Here is a 19,647-nt window from a genome sequence, read left to right as displayed (position 1 = left end):
CCACTAGATGTTGAAACATTGCTGCGGGGACTTGCTTCCATTCAGCCACAAGAGCATGAGTGAGGTTGGGCACTGATGTTGGGTGATTAGGCATGGCTCGCAGTTGGCGTCCCAATTCATTCCAAAGATGTTCGATGGAGTTGAGGTCACGGCTCTGTGCACGCCGGTGAAGTTCATCCACACCGATCTCGACAAACCATTTCTGCATGGACCTCGCTTTGTGCACAGGGGCATTGTAATGCTGAAACAAGAAAGGGCCTTCCCAAACTGTTGCCACAAAGTTGAAAGCACAGAATTGTTTATAATGTCATTGTATGCTGTGGCATTAAGCTTTCCCTTCACTAGAACTAAGTGACCTAGCCCAAACCATGAAAAACAGCCCCAGATCATTATTCCTTCTCCACCAAACTTAACAGGTGGCACTATGCATTCGGGCAGGTAGTGTTCTCCTGGCATCCACCAAACCCAGATTCGTCCATTGGACTGCCAGATGGTGAAGCGTGATTCATCACTCTAGAGAACGTGTTTCTACTGCTCCAGAATCCAATGGCAGTGAGCTTTACACCATTCCAGCTGATGCTTGGCATTGCGCAATGTGATCTTAGGCTGCTCGGCCATGGAAACCCATTTCATGAAGCTCCCAACGAAAAGTGTTTGTGCTGATGTTGCTTCCAGAGGCAGTTTGGAACTAAGTAGTAAGTGTTGCAACCTAGGACAGACGATTTTTACACACTACGCGCTTCAGCACTCAGCGGTCCCGTATTGTGAGCTTGGCTTGTGTGGCTTACCACTTCGGCGGCTGAGCCGTTATTGCTCCTAGATTTTTCCACTTCACAGTAACAGGACTTACAGTTGTCCGGGGCAGCTCTAGCAGGACAGAAATTTAATGAACTGACTTGTTGGAAAGGTGGCATCTTATGACAGTGCCACGTTGAAAGTCACTAAGCTCTTCAGTAAGGCCATTCTACAGCCAATGTTTGTCTATAGAGATTGCATGGCTGTGTGCCCAATATTATACACCTGTCAGCAACGAATGTGGCTGAAATAGTCAAATCCACTAATTCGGAGGGTGTCCACATACATTTGTAAATATAGTGTACTTTAATCGAGTCTGAAGCCATAATAAATTGAATAGAAAAACAATGTTTGCATGATTATTTCACATGTAATGTAGTTATTTCATTGATTCATTTGGTGTACGATCTCTGACATGAATCTATATTGTCTTTTTAAGGCAAGGCTTAATATCAGAACTTTGTTTTCTAAGACGAATCGTCGGCTGTTTCAATTTGCTGTGAAAAAAGATCCATCAGCAGCATTGTTGTTTGTCCAACTGGCCTATTTTTCTCCCCCTCTGGTATTTATCCTTACCTGGGTTTCTCTCAACTAACTAAGATGGCAAATTCATTTAATCAAAGCAGATATCTTCAAAGCAATAATAGACAATCATCTTCATATTGGCCAGCAGGTAGGCTACAGCTTTTTTTACAATCAGTTCTCTAAAAATCTTACACAACACTTGAAAGTGAATTTCTGGTCCAAAATGAATTTCTGGTCTGGCTGCCATGAACACTGGAGGTAAGGGCCATTCCATTTGTATTGAATGAAGATGGAAGAAGAGGAAACAACTTAGCACAGTGCTCACTAATTCTGTTTCGCTGGTCGATCCAGGGTTCAAATGAGAAACTATTGAAAGGGGAGGGGGAGAAACACAATTTGCTAGCAACAGTATAGCAATGATGTATAGATGTGTACAGGAGACTCAGCAGTCAAGGTCAGCCAAATGAAACATGAGCCTTCTAATGTAATCCTCCATAATAACATAAGCCCCCGACTCACCCTGCCATTGTCATGAAGTGGTTGTATTGATCGTCACAACCTTGAGCCTATCAATAGCATACATCAATGTATCCATTCATCTCATTGGCTTAGTTTGTTGGCTAAATTCATCTTATGTTTCTATGGAGGTTTGCTGTTCTGGCTTCATATGTGCATCAAAAGGCTTATGTCAGTTTTTCTGTTTGCTTCAGATCTACTGGGCACACAAACATACAAATACTTTACCTGTTTCATTTTTTATGACTTGGAGTATGACATATCATAAAGCACATATAACATGCTAAATGTGTTATCAATGTGTCATAACAAACTGTCCAGATAAACCATTACTGTGGTTTGCCCTTATCATGTCTTCCTTCTTAACGGCAGGTTACCTTAAAAGTAGATAGAGCCTGCTCTTAATATTCAAATGTCAGAGATAATTACCATTGTCAGATATACTTGTATTCTGTAACATAATGTGCTGTCTGTTCCATAAATTCTACTATAGGAGCCAGCAGATAACATTGTCTCCTGGGCTACATTCCTTCAGAAATGTTGCATCCTAGTTTAGTATTTCCGTTGTACGCATCTGTATCATTTTGGCCACTAATATGATTCTGGAACAGGTTCTATTGTACATCAGCTGCTGTCACAAGCCGCAAGGCCCAGGTGTGAAAACAGCATCGGAGAAGCAATAATGACATTGCTGCCTGCTGTTTAATACTATCTCTGATTGATTTTTTCCAGTTCCACCAATGTCTCTGGAATAGGATTTTGTGCTCATGGTAATGTAGATGCCATCCTTGGGCCAGACAGGCCCACCTCTCTCATAATGCGTATCCGCACAGCCTCTTTGTCAAGCTTGTTCTCTGAGAGATAGAGGGGGAGAGGGGGAAGATTAGCCCAAACACAGAGCTTGAAAGAACCACCCTCTCCAAATGAAGTTCGGCTCCAAAGTAAGTGACTGTAATTTCTCAACTCTTCTTTTGTAACTACCCTTGGCTGAATCCTCCAGTCCATTGTGTAAGTAGCAGAGATTGCCACTTGCCTAAATCTAATGGAGAAAAAAGGGACAGTAGCTTTGGTCTCTCTTTTAGTGCTCCTATTATTGGCTAAAGAATAGTGTGAATTGACATTTTGCAATAACAACAAGCTATAGGAGCTATGTTGATGAAACTTGATTGTGTTGATAATATTTTGTGTTTGACTAATGTCTCCCATGTAGCCTCAATAGATTACAAGAATGCCTGTGCGCTGTGGGTTTACTGAAGCATGTTTATATTCATTTGGTTGTGTCCAGGGATGTGATAGTTATGGAAAGTAGTTAACACTGAACACAGTTTGAGATGACATGCACAGCATAATGTAAACACCAACAATGCTAAATGTGTGTGTGGACTGCATTTACATCAGTTTAATTAAGTGATAATGCCCGAGAAGCTGGTGATTGGAGGAAATATTTAGTCTCGGGCCGGCAAACTGTGCCAATATATCTTCCAAACACCGGATTCTTTGGCATTATCACCTTTATTCAACAGGTTACCAACATATTCATATAATGATTGACATATTTTCATTAAAAACATTATTTTCATTAATTGATTCATACTATTTCACCCTTCCACAAGATATAGTCCTGACACAAATCTAGGGTTGCTACCCAAGTCGGCTGGTCGTTTGTTTTATCGGTTCGGTTGCTAGAGACATGACCCAGTCGCTCGGGCCTTTTTGTTCTGTATCTATGGACCCAGTCATTCGTTCTAAATGTTCCATTGCCATACCAGCTGGCAACGTTCTTATCCCTTGCTTGCTAGCTTGCCAACTACGGCTAACTTACAGTCACGTCAAAAAGTGCAGCCAGAATAACAACAAAGTAGCTGCATTTGCTGTTTTATAGAGACATTTATTTAGATGCATCCATAACAATGAGCTAATGAGGCGGGATTTCATCTGGCAGAGAAAATATGCTCACTCGTCAGGAGTGTTGTTCAGAGGAGCTAGCCAACAACACAGCTAACACAATCACTTTAAACTAGCTGCACATTTTTTCAATTAACATTTATTTGTATATATCCATAAAAATGATTCCCGCTGATTCATGATTTTGACTGGCTGTTAAACGCTGCCTGCTTGTCTGTCTCGCCCGACTCCTGACACGTTCATTACCGTGGGACAGCTGAAGATCGAATTTGAATATTGAAACAATGTTGCAAATGTCGGAGAGACAGCAAGGTTTATACAAATCTCCACTGTTGAAACGAAATGTTAGTCTAAAAGAATTGTGAGATAATGTCTAAATGCTTTTTACAGTGGAGATCAACTTTATAAATTGCTTGGCTGGGCTGATGAGACAGTGGATTGCGCAGTCAGATGGAACAGAGTAAATATGCTTTTTAACGTCATTGATTTAGCCAGTGGTAACTTGTGGAATAGACTCCGGCTGGAATACGGTTTTAACCACTCAGCATTCGGGATTAGACCCACCCGTTGAATAATCTCCACCACATCCTCGGTTGTCACATGGACGTGCATGGTGAGATGGTCCTGTTGCCTTCTCCTCAGTTGGCCCCCTGCCCAACACCTGCCCACCAACAACTATCTGTTCCTGCTCCTAAGCAGGCCCCCTACCCACTAACTCCATCAACTACTATGACAGGTAGTCATTGAAGACTGACACATCCCAATAGTGTGTTAAGAATTGCAGGCCAAGGCCCAGTTTCTGTAACATTTTGGTGAAGGAGGGCATAGGTAGGAAGACCCCACTTGCATACACCCACACACATGAAGACGTTTCACTTACACTTACATATGGGGCTCCAAGAAGAATTGACATTGAGAGAAAATTTACATTTGAGTAAAGAAAATAAGCAAAATTAGGACTGGAAGCTATTAAAATAATAATTACAAGTTAAAGGTTAAAAACATTGGGAAATGTTAAAGGGTGATTAAAGTGATGTAGTAGAATGGTTAAGTGTGAGATGTTTGTTTGCTTTAAGGTACAATGCATTTTGAATATGTTTGTTAGGTTTAGAGGATAGACTTCTAGTGCCTGTAGGAGGTTGATTATGAAATGTTAAAATGTTAAAATGTTTAAAATATTGAATGTTTAATGTAATAAATAAAGTAAGGGAGATATGAGGGAGGGAGATTAGGAGATTAGGAGGGAGATTAGGATTGAGTGAAATAAGAAGGGTTAATGTTTAAGAATAAACGTTTTAGATGTTTATGTTTAAGAATTAAAAGTGTATTAAGGGTACTAGACTAATATACTGTAGAATGACCCCAGGTTGGAGTAACATGCTGAGGTGCAAATCCTGCTGAGGCGAGGAAAAAGTGGGGGCTAGTGGGTGCTTAAAAATACCTTTTTGAGAAATGGCATCAACCACTGAATGCGTCATTAGAGTAAGCTTTTTAGCTTATAGAATAACTATCTTCAAAGTAATGACTCGGGACGTCGGGTTTGAGATGAAAGCTTCTTTTAGTAATAATCCTTGTTCACATAACATTAACAACTTTAGATTCTACAAAACAATAAAAGTATGTTGCTAGCGAAAAGTCAGGATAATCAGTTGTCACTTGAAATAACTGACGTGTTCTCTCTCTACTTCCTGTCGTAAGGCATTCTGGAACTTGCAGTCAAAAGCGTAATTCAATACTAACCAATACAACAAAATATGTATGTAGTTCTCTCAATCTCCAACAAACAAATTATAATACAATTACATATGTAAATAACTGTAAAGAAAATATATTTAGATACAGCTCAATGAATTAACTTAAACATTAACTCTGTAACCCATTAAAGTTACAACATCCTCCCCCCCAATGAACAACTGTGTTCATCTAAATCTCAAGGCAGTATATCAACTGAATAGGTCTCCTCAACAAAGTCCCTGAAGCAGTACGAACTGAACATGACCTGACTAGGCCATCTCGGCCTGCAAACAGTCCCTCAATCTTTCCTAGTTTCCAGGTTTGTCTGGGTGTGTTATCTTCTACAATGAGTACAACGTCACCCGCTTTCAGTGGGGTGGGCTGTGGTGTGTCACAGCAGTGTGCTGACTTTAGATCCAGCAAGTAGTCTCTTCGCCAACTGTTCCAGAAGCTGGTCACAAGTCTCTGCCTGTACTTCCATCTGCGTGTCATTTCCTCCTTGTTTAGCGTTGGGTGTTGAGTGTCATCTGGAAATGGCTTTGGAGGCAAAGAGGTTATTCTTTTACCCACCAGGAAGTGTGCTGGGGTCAGGGGTTGTGGTTCATCCACTTCATTGTGCACGAAGGTCAGAGGCCTAGAATTTAGGATAGCTTCAACCTCTGCCAGGACTGTGCACATCTCTTCAAAGTTGAATGAAGCTCTCCCAAGAACCTTTCGCAGGCATGTTTTCACTGACCTGACGAGTCTTTCCCAGAATCCGCCCCACCAGGCTGCTCGCTCGGCGATGAACCTCCAGGTGATGCCCCTTTCTGAGTAGAACGCCAAGAGTTGGGGCTCTTCGATTGCCTTCCACAGCTCTTTCAAGTCCTGATCAGCTCTCATGAACGTTTTGGCATTGTCTGAGTAGATTACCTTGCATAATCCTTTCCTTGAGATTAATCTTTTCAGAGCTAACAGGAATGTCTCTGTTGACTGATCTGAGACCAGTTCCAAATGCACTGCTCTGGTTACAGCACAAGTGAACTGTGCAATGTATGACTTCTTCACAGAACCATTTTCTTTCACATAGAGCGGTCCTGCAAAATCCACACCTGTGACTTCGAATGGTGGGGATTCAGTTATTCTGTATTTTGGTAAAGGCGCAGTGACCTGCTGTCTGGCCCTTGCCTTGAATCTCTTGCACACTATACATCTTGCCACCGTGCTCTTGACTAGCTGCCTAGCACGCAAGATCCAGTATCGTTCTCTGATTTGTACTAGAGTGTCTCTTGCACCAGAATGCATCACCTTCTCATGGTGGTACTATATCAGCATTTCTGATTATCTGTACTTGTTGGGCAGAACCCATGGGTGCTGCTCTCTGAATGTGAAGTTGGACTGTTGCAGTCTTCCTCCTACACTGAGTAGTTCGTGTTCATCCAAGAACGGTTTCAGTTCTCTGATTTTACAGTCATTGTTTTGGCTTTTTCCTGCCTTCAGTAGTTTGATCTCCTGTCCGAAACTCTGTTGTTGTGTTACCTTAATCCAGTACTTTTCTACATCGAACAGTTCGTCAGCAGTCAGTTCACCTTGCATCTTTATGTTTGTACGAGCATTGGCTATGAATCTCTTTATCCAGGCGGTGACTCTGAACACTCTTTTCAGTTTGCTGTACCTTTCAAGCTCCAACACAGGTTCAGTGATGTCTGTGCTGTTTGCTGCGAGTTGTACAGTAACCTGGCAACTGGACTTGAGTTCTGTATTTACCTCTTCTGGAACCTTGTTATCATCAGGCACCTCGGACTGATTGGGTGATGTCAGAATTCTGGGTCCATTCCACCATAGCTCGCTCTGTGTCAAGTTTCTAACAGTTTGTCCTCTTGTAGGGAGGTCGGCTGGATTAGTTTTCCCTTCAATATGTGTCCATGACTCTGGATTGGTCAAGGACTGGATATCTGTCACTCTGTTCGCGACAAACTGTTTCCATTTCTGAGCTGAGGTCCAAATCCAATGCAGCACGATCATCGAGTCTGTCCACATTTTGATCTGTTTTTCTTCCATTTTCAGTGTGGTCATCAGGTTGTTTGCTAGTCTCGCTCCAATCACAGCTCCCATGAGCTCCAGGCATGGCAGCGTCATTTTCTTGAGTCGGGCTACCCTGGACTTGGATGCGACTAGACTTGTTGTTTCCCTGTCTCGTGATTGACCTTGCATGTAAGCTACTGCACTGTAAGCTCTTTCACTTGCATCACAGAACACGTGTAGTTTCAGGGTGTGGCTGTTCTGTGGCTGCATGTCTGTTTTGTACCACCTTGGTATGGTGAGCTGGTGTAACTGGGGTAGTTCTGAACACCACTGTTGCCATTCTCGTGCCAGTTCAAGTGGTAATTCTTCATCCCAGCTGATTCCCCTCTCCCACATTTCCTGGAACATGCACTTGATCCTGATGGTGAAGGGGGTCAGGAAACCAAGAGGGTCGAAGATACGTGCAGACGACTGCAGATCACTTCTCTTTGTGTTTTCCCTTTGCTTTAGAATGCTCAGTAGCGGCCTGAGGTCAAACACAAAGTCATCTGTTTCCAGTCTCCATACTAAACCTAAAACCTTCAGCACTACTCCTTGTGTTTCTAGCGTCAATGGGTGGTCAGTTGTCGTACTCTCCTCCCATTTTGTTTTCAATTCAGGAGAGTTGGTCATCCACTTGCAGAGGTCCATCCCTGCAATCGACAGCATTCGCTTTGCAGTTGTTGGCACAAGGTATGCCTCTTCAACATTGCGTGAACTTGCAATGAAGCCATCTACATAGAGTGACTCTCTCAGTATCTCTAGAACTCTGGTTGTTCTGTTTCATATTGTTTCAGGTGCTTCCTGATTGTAGCTGCCAGCATGTATGGACTTGGGGAAACTCCAAATACCACTCTTTTCATCCTCAGCACATGCAGCTCCTCTTCATTTTCTCCCCTTGGTGGGCCTGTGAACCATAGAAATCTCACGGCGTCTCTGTATCTCTCTGCTAGGGATATCTGCAGGAAAGCCTTCTTGATGTCTGCCATGAATGCGATCTCATGTAGTCTGAACTTTATCAGAACGCTGAGCAGATCTGGATTCAGGTTCGGTCCTGTGAGTAGACAGTCATTGAGGGATGGACAGCCATCTTCATGGGACGAGGCATCAAACACCACTCTCAGTTTTGTCGTCACGTTATCTTCTCGGAGTACTGCATGGTGAGGTAAGTAGTATTTTACGTTGTCTGCACTTGATGCGTTGTCCTTGGGCACGTCCTCTGCCATATCCTGTTGTAAGTAGTCCTCTACGACTTCATTGTATTTGCTGTACAACGTCACATCCTTCTTCAGTCTTTTACTTCAGACCTTCAAACCGTTTCTTGGCGATTGTATAGTTGTCTTGGAGTTCTGGCATTTCTCGTTTCCATGGCATCTCCATGTGGTATCGCCCATCTTTGAAGGTGGTTGTTTCCTCAAACCTCTGTAGAGCCTTGTTTTCCTCTGGGTTCTGTGTTTTCTCGCTTATAATACCCAGAGACTCAAGCTCCCAGAATGCATGCAGTTGTTTGGAGACTAGTGTGTCTTCATCAAGTGGGATGAACATACAGGTTGCCTCGGCGACACTTGACATGGACACGGGTCCCTGCACCGACCATCCAAAGGTGCTCTCTAAAGCAACCAGCGTCTCCGTCAGTCGCTCCACTCTGCCTGATACTATCTGCCAGTAGTAGTCTGCTCCTATCAGGACAGAGAGTTCAAGATCATTGTCATCTCCTGGAAAGTCTGCGAGCTGCAGTCCCTTTCTATTGAGCTCATGTTGAATCTTGTTCACCAGGAACCTTCATCACAGCTGTGCACACTTGTGGGGTTTCAATTGCCTCTATCTCTATTCTCTGCTGTTTGTCACAGACTTTCACTGTGTTGCGTTGGGACGTTGCTGGAGCAGAGGAGCCAAACGTGTGAAGAGTGAGTGCCTCTTGTCTGATTACTGATAGCTTCAAGCCCTTCACAAGGTTTTTATGTATGAAGCTTCTCTGACTGCCTCCATCTAGTAAGCAACGAGCTATCTTCCTGCCCGATGGGCCTTCTACCCATGCCTTTGTCGTTTGTAGCAACACAGTGTTATGTCCATCTGGTTTCATCTTCACTGAAAGGGGAATAACTGAGGAAACAACAGCATCTGCAGAAACAGTAGGGGTTGCACATCACTCCTCTTACTGGTACACACAGCAATGTGATGTCTGCTTCCACATGTTGCACATGACACATCTTTGACTTTACAGAATTTTGCTATGTGTTTCTGTCCTAAACATACAATGCATCTTCCCATTTTCTTAAGTTTCTCTTTGCGTGTAACAATATTGTGGTCAGGGCAGTTTTCTGATTTGTGGTCTGCACTGTCACAGAATAGACAGTTTTGTTCCTTCCGCTATTCACAATCATTGTTGTGAATAGCGGCCTCATACTGGCTCCAAAACTCATGCCACATACTGACATCTCCATAGAATTGATCAATAATCAACTTTGGTAGCCTTACTGATTGTCTCTGTGATCTGTTTGAGTTAGCGTCACTCACCTGTGCTGGTAGTGGATTGAGGTCATGTTTTTTCTTTATCACTCGTTATGCACGGCTCTTCAGCATGATAACGCGCTCTTTGTAATCCTCCGTGCATGTAATCTCCACCTCCAATCCGTCCAATGGCGTTAACTGTTCAATTCCATGATCAAGTTCAAACAAGCTGTCCTCCTTAGCTGATAGCAATTCCAACAATGTACTCAAGTGATCGGTATCCGAATTTGACTGGGTTATTTCCACGTCAGTCTGATTCAAAATCTGTGTTGTGGCACTTCAAATGGTACCCCGCTTTCGTCTCATTCTTTCTGCTTCATGCCGACGTTCCTCCTCAGCCATTTCAGCCGCTTCATCCCTACAATCTTCGTCGTAGCTCATACTTGTCCCGGGTTTCGGCACCAAAATATAGAATAACTATCTTCAAAGTAATGACTCGGGACATCGGGTTTGAGATGAAAGCTTCTTTTAGTAATAATACTTGTTCACGTTACATTTAACAACTTTAGATTCTACAAAACAATAAAAGTAAGTTGCTAGCGAAAAGTCAGGATAATCAGTTGTCACTTTACATAACTGACACGTTCTCTCTCTACTTCCTGTCGCAAGGTATTCTGGAACTTGCAGTCAAAAGCGTTATTCAATACTAACCAATACAACAAAATATGTATGTAGTTCTCTCAGTCTCCAACACGCAAATTCTAATAAATTACATATGTAAATAACTGTAAAGAAAATATCTTTAGATACAGCTCAATGAATTAACTTAAGCATTAACTCTGTAACCCATTAAAGTTACAACATAGCTTAAGATATATTTTTATTTTAGATTTTTATTATACAAGTTTGTTTTTATTCTTAAACTGTTAAAGTATAGTTCTAGAAAGAACCCTTAAGGTTACCTTATTGGTAGGAGTGTTAAAGTAACTCTTCAGATTTTAGACACCAACTAAGGGACTGATTGTCCTGAGGGGGGAGACAAAAAACTGTTTATAGGTTGTAGAAGGTAAGAACCTGTTTTTCTTGTTATTAAATACTGTGCTTCTCAGAAAATGTTAGACAAAAATGATTTTATTGGCACCCCAATAAGGGTTTAGTTAAGGGCGCTGAAGTTGCCTATCAATCTGATCTTTGTTAATTTTGACTTATCATTGATTTGTGATATTGATTTGTGATTGATTGATTGAACTGGGATTTTTTTATGCCTGTTTTTAATAAACTTGCTTTATTGTTCTGAAACCCTGTGTCATCAAAGATTCATAAAAGTCCGTGTCGTTTTACTTTAGGTTTCTGAAATTGACTTGATGAACTGAGGATTTTTTGCATCTGGTTGATTAGTCCATTGGGATCACGAGCTGCTGGTATAAAGGAACCTGAGACCGAACCATAGGTACTAAGTGCATTGGTAGGAGTCGTAGGAGGGGTGTCTCTGGGCTGAGCCAACCCAGAGGAATGCGGCCCACTCATAGTGTACTACGGTGGAAGCTCCAGCCTGGACGATCTTGAGAAGGCGCCGGGTTACTAAGAGAAAGAGCGAGGAAGCATAGGCTCTAGACTCTAAGGATAGCCCACTTTACTGTAAGGCCCTTACTGTTGAGTTTGAGGAACAGTCCCTAGCTGTAGACTAGCTCAATGGTAAGGCAGAGCGACATCTATCAGATCTGTAGGGATCAGTGACATGAGATAACCGACTGCAATTGGGTATGCGGAGGAGGTTGTGTCGTTGATCATGCAGAGGTGGTATTTTAGCTTTGACAAAGGTTTCATGCTTGTGGGATTAATTGGCATTAAGATTACACCATGGTGCATCTGGTCTCCACTCCCCCACTGTGGAACCAAATAGCCCATTGTGATAGAGCCCTGTTATTGCAGAGAGAGTAGTATTTAATTATATTTCTGGTGGACTGACATCTAGACAATGAGGGGTAGCTGGGAGCCAAATGGTCTCACCTCTTATGGCTAGGGGGCAGTATTTTCACGGCTGGATAAAAAACGTACCCGATTTAATCTGGTTACTAATCCTACCCAGTAACTAGAATATGCATATACTTATTATATATGGATAGAAAACACCCTAAAGTTTCTAAAACTGTTTGAATGGTGTCTGTGAGTATAACAGAACTCAAATGGCAGGTCAAAACCTGAGAGATTCCTTTACAGGAAGTGGCCTGTCTGACCATTTCTGGAACTTCTTTGCCATCTCTATCTTTTACAAAGGATCTCTGCTCTAACGTGACACTTCCTACGTTGTCCATGGGCGCTCAGAGCCCGGGAAAAAACAGAATGTCGTCATCCCAGCCCCAGGCTGAAACACATTATCGCCTTTCTCAAGTGGCCGATCAAGGGACTCTGGGCTTAGGCGCGTGACCTGGCCGCCCCCGTCTTTGTGATTTTTTCCTCTGTTTGCCGAAAAGGAGATTCCCGGTCGGAATATTATCGCTTTTCTACGAGAAAAATGGCATAAAAATTGATTTTAAACAGCGGTTGACATGCTTCGAAGTACGGTAATGGAATATTTAGAATTTTTTTGTCACGAATTGCGCCATGCGTGCGACCCTTCTTTACCATTCGGATAGTGTCTGGGACGCACGAACAAAACGTCGCTATTCGGATATATAACGATGGATTATTTTGGACCAACCCAACATTTGTTATTGAAGTGGCAGTCCTGGGAGTGCATTCTGACGAAGACAACAAAAGGTAATCAAACTTTTATAATAGTAAATCTGATATTGGTGAGTGCTAAACTTGCTGGGTGTCTAAATAGCTAGCCCGTGATGGCTGGGCTATGTACTTAGAATATTGCAAAATGTGCTTTCACCAAAAAGCTATTTTAAAATCGGACATATCGAGTGCATAGAGGAGTTCTGCATCTATAATTCTTAAAATAATTGTTATGCTTTTTGTGAACGTTTATCGTGAGTAATTTAGTAAATTGTTAGCAAATTCCTCCGGAAGTTTACGGGGGGTATGCTAGTTCTGAACGTCACATGCTAATGTAAAAAGCTGTTTTTTGATATAAATATGAACTTGATTGAACAAAACATGCATGTATTGTATAACATAATGTCCTAGGTGTGTCATCTGATGAAGATCATCAAAGGTTAGTGCTGCATTTAGCTGTCTTCTGGGTTTTTGTGACATTATATGCTAGCTTGAAAAATGGGTGTCTGATTATTTCTGGCTTGGTACTCTGCTGACATAATCTAATGTTTTGCTTTCGCTGTAAAGCCTTTTTGAAATCGGACAGTGTGGTTAGATAAAGGAGAGTCTTTTCTTTAAAATGCTGTGAAATAGTCATATGTTTGAAAAATTGAAGTTTTTGTATTTTTGAGGAATTTGTAATTCGCGCCACGCCTATCATTGGATATTGGAGCAGGTGTTCCGCTAGCGGAACGTCTAGATGTAAGAGGATAACATAATGTCCTAGGAGTGTCATCTGATGAAGATCATCAAAGGTTAGTGCTGCATTTAGCTGTGGTTTTGGTTTTTGTGACATAATATGCTAGCTTGAAAAATGGGTGTCTGATTATTTCTGGCTGGGTACTCTCCTGACATAATCTAATGTTTTGTTTTCGTTGTAAAGCCTTTTTGAAATCGGACAATGTGGTTAGATAAAGGAGAGTATTGTCTTTAAAATGGTGTAAAATAGTTATATGTTTGAAAAATGGAAGTTTTGGGATTTTTGAGGAATTTGTAATTCGCGCCACGTCCTATCATTGGATATTGGAGAGTTGTTCCGCTAGCTGAACATCTAGATGTAAGAGGTTAGTGAAAATCACTTACATTACAGATATGAAAATAAAAATGTACCTCTGAATTGAACCAGTTGCTCATCCACTGTTACTACATGCCCAGGGTTGCAGAGGTATGGCAGACGCTCCACCCACTTCTCCCAGACCTCTCTTATGGCCGCCAGTTTGTCTCTCACACTTCTTGCAGGTCTTGACTCGACGGCTGGTGTGATGAACATATAGAATGTTGAGGCAATGTCCTGGGCATGGGCAACTGCATGTCTTGTGGGCCCTGGGGTCATCCTTATGACATTTTGTGCTGCCATCCTGCCCTGGTTGTCATATGTTGACAAGGACCATGTTATTTTGGTGTTCTTTGACAAAAATGTTTCTCTTTCAGCTTGGGGGATTTCTTCTTCATCTGAAGATGATGCGTCATGCTCTGGGTTGTATTCTTCCCCATCTTCTTTTTCAGATACCTCATCCTCTTCTAAATCATTGTTCTCTTGTTCCTCCTGGACATCGGAAACAATCTGATCTACGACCTGTTGGGCACTGAAACGTGCACTCATGGCTTCAGCAAAGAGAGAACTGGGGGGACTGTCATTTGCAGCACCTTTACAGCCTCTGACTGCATTAACCATTAGTAAGCAATGCTTTCAAGAAATGTACATTTTGTCTGAAATGTAGTTTATTTTGTCTGAAATGTTGTTTATTTTGTCTGTGAACTTGAGTCATGTGTGGGGTCATGGGGGGGAGATGCTGCACATGCACAAGAACGTTTTCGTTTTTAGTTCAATCAGTAGCAAACAATCTCAATTTATCATTGTGTTTATGTATAATAAGTATATGTATATATATATATAATAAGTATATGCATATTCTAGTTACTGGGTAGGAGTGGTAACCAGATTAAATCGGGTATGTTTTTTATCCAGCCGTGTCAATACTCCCCCCTAGCCCTAACAGGTTAATAGTTATCCACAGATGACAAGTAGCCTAATAAGTGTGTGAGGATTCATTGATTGATTGATTTTGCTTGACTTTTGAAAATACATATTAAGCTGCTTCAGCTGGAGACAACATTATATATATTAAAACTCACTGAGTATAAAACACAATAAAGGTACATGATAGCTATGTCTACAGAATATTGTTTCCCGTCATGATAGTCTATTTATAGGTATGGCGTTTCTATCCAGGCTTAAATCAGAGCAGCATGTAAACTGAATCGTATTTCCACGGTATCTTATTTTGAAATGGGTATGTAAATACATCTGCAGAGGCATCTCGTATGCAGAACATCATCAAACATTCATGCATCCTGTTTGAGATTCATTTTATTTTTTAAAGCAGTGTTTTTACTTGTTGCTGGGAGAGCAGGGAGACGCCGGGGACTTTTTGACATATTTCTGCAACTCTGCCAGCTGCTGTACTCAACCACTGAGTTATGCTCAAGTGCTGCATGTGGGGGTGGAAGTGGGGGAGGAAGGAGGGATGTGGAGAGAAGATAAGAAGGTGACTCAGAACAGTAGCAACAGAGAATGTTCTGTATATTTGAAATGGGGATGAAGAGAGATAGGGTCAGATATCAGAACCTCTGCTTCGCCGCAGAGGCTTTCATGGTGGTCAGTGAAAATTAATCTGTGCGCACCCGTAAATCAATCGATTAATCATCAGGGCCGGGGTCTAATCGAGATCGGGGGTGGAGGAGGGTCAACGCTGCGGTGTGTTAGAAAAAAACAGCTTGATTGTTTTCCCTTCGCCTGGTGCGCAATGTGAGCTCACAGTCTTGCTGCATCCCAGCATCTCAATCTCAATCCCCTCCTCCCTTTGCTCACAACATCTAGTGCTCTGCCTCTGCCACTTATCATTCAAAGGCCTTCTATTTCTCCCCCAGCCTTAATGATGTAGTACCCGTGCGTGACGTGTGGCTGGAATTTCAATGTAGGCCCCTGTGGCAGACAATAGCCTCCCGGTTGCACTAAACAAAACAAGCAGGCCAGGCTGAGGCTCGTAGGCCAGGCCAGTCTGAGAGGGTGAGAGGGTGAATTACCCTGGATCTGATATCACATTTGGCCATGGCATGGGAAGCCTTTGATGTGCCTGAGGGGAGGGGAGATGTTATTTGGTGTAATTGCGCATTTTGAGTCAATGTTTAATGTGTGTTGTGTTTTCAGTAGATACATTTGGCCCATGTCTGCTGCTGGAGTGTTATTTTTTCAGTGTGTTTGAATTGAACAATCTCATGGATCTTGATCTCTATTTTTGAAAAAGCATAAGTTTGGAATCAGAATCACCTCTATTCTCCAAAAACATTTGCATGTACAGGAATTTGACTTGGTGAAATGGTGCTGCCACAATAAATAGAATATACAGACAGACCGATGATAAACAAGATATACAAACAACATATGTATGTCAGTTGTCTTCTTCTTTCCCTCACCCATTCCTTCCTTAGTTAGAAAGAACAGCTGGTAATGTATAGGTTGTGATTTCACTATCAGCCGAAAAAATACAGTAATGATGTAGGTATTTAAATACACATATTATGTTAATTTCATTTAAACATACTTTGTGTAAATTAAAAACTGAAGTGGCTCATCATAAATCATTTAAATGAATCTTAGCTATGTTATTTGCTCTGATTCAGTCTTCTTTCTGTGGGAGTTTATTGCCATACATAAACTGCTAACATTTAAAACCCAAACCTATTTAATCATTGCAGTACTCAAAAATTATCACACGACCTGCGGAAGTGCTGCTATTTGTATCTTAGAGTAGAAAGGTAAACAGTCTTAACACTTTTAAATTATATTACCAGCCACTACACAAGTCTTTCATCCAGCTTGGTAGTCAGTAAACTTATATCTGAAATGCCATTTTTGTTTCAAGGCTTTAACCTGTTCAGCTAGATGACTTGCCATAGCTTTGGCTGGCCCACGGTCCAAAATAATGACTGTCCGATTATGTCCTCGCAATATTTCATAATGTCATTCATTTAGAATCTATCCAGGGATAATTTTGATCAATGGCAATGATTATTACAAATGACCTGTTCATATTGCTGTGTGCATTCATTTGGTGGCTGTTTGGGATTGTGCAACATTTGCCCACAGTGTACCAGTAGTCCCACTTGTTTCAATTAATTGTGAAGAGATCAGTAAATGTTATTTACTGTACAACGGATGCCTCACTTCATATATCTCAAAATGAAAAATTGAGCGATTCATTAAATTCATATTTTAAACAATTATTTTTAACAAATCAAATGATTTGCTTCAGCTTTGTAGTAGTTGGGGTTCAGTTCAATCGTGGTGAACCGAATCATCAAATAATAATTTGTGAATCCAACAGTAAAATAAAATAAAAATAGTCAAACATACGGTGGTCTGGGCCTCCCGAGTGGCGCAGCGGTCTAAGGCACTGCATCTCAGTGCTTGAGGCGTCACTACAAACCTGGGTTTGATCCCGGGATGTGTCGCAGCCGTCCGGGTTAGGAGAGGGTTTGGCCAACCGGGATGTCCTTGTCCCATCGCTCTCAGTTTCCTCCGACACATTGGTGCTTCTGGGTTAAGTGAGCAGTAGGTCAAGAAGAAATGCGGCTTGGCAGGATCGTATATTGGCGAAGACATGGCTCTCGACCTTCACCTCTCCAGAGTTAACACGGGAGTTGCAGAGATGTGACAACACTTTAACTACCAATTGGATATCACAACATTGGGGTAAAATATATATAAAAAACAACAAAAAAATAACATACGGTGGTCCAATCTTGCCCGCGGGTACTTTGAGTACAAAATAAAATGTAAAAATCAATGATTTTACCAAGTTACAGTTACTATAAGGAAACCAGTCAATTAAATAAATTAGGCCCTAATCTATGAATTTCACATGACTGGGCAGGGGTGCAGCCATGGGTGGGCCTGGGGAGGCATGGGCCCACCCACATGGGAGCCAGGGCCAGACAATCAGAATGAGTTTTTCCCCTCAAAAGGGCTTTATTACAGACAGAAATACTCCTCAGTTCCATCAGTTTTCCGGGTGGCTGGTCTCAGACGATCCCGCTGGTGAAGAAGCCGGATGTGGAGGTCCTGGACTGGTGTGGTTACACGTTGTGAGGCAGGTTGAACGTACTGCCAAATTCTCTAAAACGACGTTGGAGGCAGCGTATGGTAGAGAAATTAACATTAAATTCTCTGGCAAAAGCTATGGTGGACATTCCTGCTGTCAGCATGTCAATTGCGAGCTCCCTCAAAACTTGAGACATCCTGTGGTATTGTGTAGTGTGACAAAACTGCACATTTTAGAGTGGCCTTTTATTATCCCCAGCGCAAGGCGCACCTGTGTAATGATCATGCTATTTAATCAGCTTCTTGATATGCCACACCTTGCAGGTGGATCAATTATCTTGGCAAAGGAGAAATGCTCATGAACAGGGATAAACAAATTTGTGCACAACATTTGAGAGAAATACGTTTTTTGTGCATATGGAACATTTCTGGGATATTTTATTTCAGCTCATGAAACATGGGACCAACACTTTAGATGTTGCATTTATATTTTTGTTCAGTATATATTTTGGAGGGAAGGAAAACAAACTCAATATACTTTAAAATGATTAAAACCAAATGAAAACTGTGTAGAAATTATAATAGACCTACGTTTATACAGTTTCTTGACTGTGTCCAGCTCGCTTGTAATCACCAAAATTAAAGCTAGACAGTCAGGGAGAATCGACAACTACAAAAACTATTGATAGAGGACTATTTTTTTTTAATGTTGACGTAGAGGAAATATAACCAATTTCCAGTGGGGCCCTCCGGACCTCGTTGGAGACCGAATGCGGTCCCTGGGCCAAAATGTGTTTGACACCCCTGCTTTGGGTTGATTAGGACATTCAACTGATGGGACATTGCAACTCAATAGATTCTAGTAGTAAGCCTGGCCCTGAAGTAACCACTAAGGGCTCGTGATTTTTCCCAGGTGTTTGGACTGTACCCATCAGAGAACCTCTCACATTTAACGATTCAGTCAAAGCATAGAGTAATCCATTCAGTCGGCTAGGACTCATCAGAGCGCCATTAGGCTCAATATGCTTACACTGAAACAAAATACAAGTGGAAGTGTAGCTTCTTAACTCCTTCTGCTCTAAAAGTCGATTATAATTCGCTATTGACAGTGATGATGGACTATCATTTTTAATAAAGTAGGAAATAGTGACCCTTCATTCAGGGAATTTTGCAAATAATAATTTTGTACAAATATGTAGATATATATTTTATTTGTATTTATTGGGGGAGCTTGCCTGTTTTGCATGTTAATTTGGCAATAATACGTGTCACATATCAGTTTGCAAACAATGTAAGAAAAAATATATCATTGAGTTAATAAAGCCGCATACAAACAGGCAGCTCCAAAATGCAGGTGTTTCAGCCTAGCTCAGTGTTTTCTGTGGTGGTGGGGCAGGCCAGCAGAAAATAGGAGCACTGCACTGTGATTGGCTCAGTGTTCTGTCACTCATGGGGACACTACATCACCCGCCTTTAGTAAGAGTAGACAGCAAGAATGTGAGCCCTTTGGGTCCTGCCATAGACTTAGATTAGAAGTGCCCTTCCAAGAAGGCTCAAGGTCATTGGCCACAGATAAAATTACGTCAAATCACGTTATATCTACAGTAGCTTTGATTGGACTGATCATGTCAACATCTTACTTTCAAAATGTTAGCTAGCAGTCATCATCATAAATCAAGTAGACAATCTACTTTTTAATCCTTTCATATGAAGAGAAATAATTAAGTTAAATTATAGATAAAACGTATCGGTGCTCATCGGCCATTGGACATAAACATCACACAACAAGTATGTAAATCGCAATTCCACAA

Source organism: Salmo salar, chromosome ssa10, assembly GCF_905237065.1.
Source record: "Salmo salar chromosome ssa10, Ssal_v3.1, whole genome shotgun sequence".
Classification (NCBI taxonomy): Eukaryota; Metazoa; Chordata; class Actinopteri; order Salmoniformes; family Salmonidae; genus Salmo; species Salmo salar.
The sequence above is the reverse complement of the archived record's forward strand: the minus strand, read 5'-3'. Positions refer to the sequence as shown.